This window comes from Odontomachus brunneus, unplaced genomic scaffold (assembly GCF_010583005.1).
Source record: "Odontomachus brunneus isolate Ranch 3 - 2012 unplaced genomic scaffold, Obru_v1 Obru_scaffold_383, whole genome shotgun sequence".
Classification (NCBI taxonomy): Eukaryota; Metazoa; Arthropoda; class Insecta; order Hymenoptera; family Formicidae; genus Odontomachus; species Odontomachus brunneus.
Genome location: NW_022639833.1, coordinates 18,747 through 22,408, shown reverse-complemented (window position 1 = coordinate 22,408; position 3,662 = coordinate 18,747). Strand labels below are relative to the sequence as shown.

The 3,662-nt window shown below is 40.5% G+C and overlaps 1 pseudogene; it reads right to left on the bottom strand.

Moving 5' to 3' along the window:
• Nucleotides 1-574, bottom strand: part of LOC116853619 — an 8,268-nt pseudogene extending 7,694 nt beyond the window's left edge.
• Between the last annotated feature and the right edge of the window lie 3,088 nt (nt 575-3,662).

Here is a 3,662-nt window from a genome sequence, read left to right as displayed (position 1 = left end):
CGAGTATAGAGGCGTACGTTACATGTCTCAAGTGAGAGACAGCTGACTCGGGAGTAATAAGAGTGTTTCGCATTATAATAACATTAACCTACTCGGTAAAGGATTAGTTAAAACGTATCTATGTGAAGTGTAATAGAACGTGATCGGAAACTGTAAGAAGACAAGTTCAATAATATATTTTTATTATAAAAACTCCTCAAGGTTATAAGACTCCCTTATTATCCTAACCGTTTGCACGTTCGCACCGGAATCCCAATTACCGGTTGTGCTTACCCTAATTGAGGGCACAACAATACAGAAGAAATTGACGAAATTCTGTTGCTTTATATTTAGAATATGAATCTAAAAATCTAGGACGTCTTGAAAAATCTGTTGGACAATATTGTTGTAAATTATGTAAACGATATAAATTATATGAACAAGCGCTGATTGTGGAAAGTGCTACAGCCGAAACTTTAGCTAACCGTGAATATTTGCCATGTACCCAAACGGACAATATTTTTTTTATTACGCCCAAACATACTAAATGCATGTACTCGAAGGGCACTTAAAAAACCATTCCTATCGGCAACATAGATAACGGGCTTATACCCTCTTTATAATGATCTTCATCGAGATGCAATTTATACTCTTCGTCGGTACGAGGAGGATGATGGATACCATGAAATATGTTACGACCATCGCTCAGTGTGCCTGAAATTTTGCATTTAGAACAGGGATGAGAAGACATATGACTACGATGATTTAAAATGAAGGTTCGAGCAGGTGCGTCAGCTATAAAAGACTTTAATTTTATTGGTAAAAGGCTGCCACGAAAATGAACAACTCCCTTCGATATAAGTGCTGTAACATTATCAATGACTTTTTCAAAAAAGCAACAGGTTCATAAGGCTTTTGTGAACCTTTATAAATTCCTACAACAATTGGTTTGATATTTCGCATGTTTACTAATCTACATTGGATCGGCCAGATTTGAATGGTAAATGACTTATCTAAAGTACATCCATCGGTGTTGATATCAATTTCTAATTCTGTACTAATGGAACGAAAAAAAGAATTTGAGAGACTTTCAACAATGCCTACCTCCAGATCAAAATAAACTTATTCCCCTGGCTCAACTTTGAATATTATGACACGATGCCGTGGTGTGTTTACAAGAATCTTAACATCTTTGGGCAAATTACTAAAACAAGTGTGCGATCTTAAAACAGATAATATACTATTACCTGGAAAGTGCGTTAAATTATTCTGAACAAAAGAAAATGCTAGATTGTCACTGAAAGATGGGTCAGACAAATTGGTAAGAAATGAAGAGGATGTATTGGGAGTGCAAATTAGTTCGATTCGTTTTTTTTTGTGGTCAAAAATGTATTTATTTCAGAACAAAATGAATGAAGATTAATCAAAGTATTGTCCATCGCTGGCTACTACTTTTTCTCACCTTTCAGGCAATTTTCGAATTCCATCTCGAAAAAATGTCTCGTCTTTTGAGGCGATCCAAGTTAGGAGTCAATTTTCGATTTCTGCGAAAGAAGTGAACCGGTCACTTGCCAAATCGTGCTGCATCCGTCGGAACAACCAGTAATCAGAAGGAGCAATGTCCGGCGAATACGGCGGGTGCGGTAAAATATCCCACTTGAGCGTTTCCAAATAATTTTTTACGACTTTTGCGACATGAAGCCGAGTGTTATCATGCAGAAGAATAACTTTGTCATGTCTTTGCTCGCATTCCGGCCGTTTCTTTCGTAATGCACGGCTCAAACGAATCAATTGTAGCCTATACCGATGGCCCGTAATGGAATCGCCAGGTTGTAGCAGCTCATAGTATACAACACCCTTTTGGTCCCACCAGATACACAGCATGACCTTCGAATCATGAATATTCGGCTTTGGTGTTGATGTTGAGGTCGATGGCAACGATTGACCGGACATAGCGTAGTATTTTTTCTTCTTATCGTAGAATATCCATTTTTCATCCCCAGTCACAATCCGATGTAAAAAAAAACCCTTTCTTTGTTGCCTTTGAATCAGCTGCTCGCAAGTGAAAAATCGCCTTTCAACGTCTCTCAGTTTGGGAGCGGTGCACTTGGACACGGTGCATTTGGACACAGCCAATCACAGCACTGTGTGATTAGAGACATTTGTCCCTTGGAACAGCGACTTGATTGGACTGTGTCCAATTGCCCCGTGTCCAACTGATATACACCCCTCAGTTTCAGTTCATAAGGCACCCAATTGCCTTGCTTGTGAATCATTCCCATGGATTTCAATCGTACGGAAACTGCTTGCTGCATAACTCCCAATGATTCTGCAAGCTCCTCTTGCGTTTGACTCGGATCTTCATCGAATAATGCCTCCAATTCTTTATCTTCGAATTTTTTGGCTGTCCAGAGCGAGGCTTGTCTTCAACGCTGAAATCACCATTCTTGAAATGTCGAAACCATTCCCTACATGATTTATTAGTTGGAGCATTGTCATCATAAACTTCTACAAGCATTCGATGCGCTTCAGCTGCACTTTTCTTCCAATTAAAGCAGAAAACTAAAACCTCTCGCAAATGCTGCTTAGTTAACACAAAATTTGACATATTCAACACAGTAAAAAACAGGGATTTTGTATGAAACTCAAAGCGATATAAACAGAATATTATTGACAGATGTCTAACCTCTCTGAAACCACCGAAATCAGCTGTCACTATGAAACATTCATAACAGCCAGAGCCATCTTTTGAAAACGGACCGAACTAATTTGTACTCCCAATATAAAAAACATCAGAAGAGGTTGAAGAAGAACAAGATTCCCTATCATCCTCAATGTTCATACAAATTTTATGGACATCGTTAGTAACGAAATTAAAGTTATTTGAAGACATATTTTCTGCAACCGATGAACCCGGTATATCTTGTAATATAGAATTATTACTACAGTGTACATGTGCATTACATCTTCGTGTTTTGTGAGAATTTTTCATGCGCAACCTAAGTCTGATGTCACAAATCACCCTATTTTGCTGTCTCATGGATAATTTATGGAGCGTGTAACGACGCGTAATTAATCGTTACTCAAAATTACAACAACGCAAGCCGAACACCGCGAACCGAAAGCGCAAGAGGACAGCGCGTCCTCCAAAACAGTAAACAGCGCGACCGCCGAACAACAGCGGTAAATAGCGAATCAAGCGGGATTCGAGGTATATAAAATGCCGCGTAATCGTAATCGAAGATTCGATCATCCGCTCTCGAAAGAGAATCAGAACCAATCCACCGCTCTCGAAGGAGAATCCGATTTCGATTATCCGCTCTAAGAGAGACCGACTCCGCTCCTGGCAGATTACTGTTCGTCGATTGACGACTGTAATCACTCCGCCGTCGTTGCACGGATACGTGTCATCGACATTCGACTCTACTCCCCTCCTGGCAGATTATTGTTCGTCGATTGGCGACTGTAGTCACTCCGCCGTCGTTACACGGATACGTGTTAGCGACACTCGACTCTATTCCGATCCTGGCAGATTATTCTTCGTCGATTGGCGACTGTAGTCACTCCGCCGTCGTTGCACGGATACGTGTCATCGACATTCGACTCTACTCCGCTCCTGGCAGATTATTGTTCGTCGATTGACGACTGTAGTCACTCCGCCGTCGTTGCACGGATACGTGTCA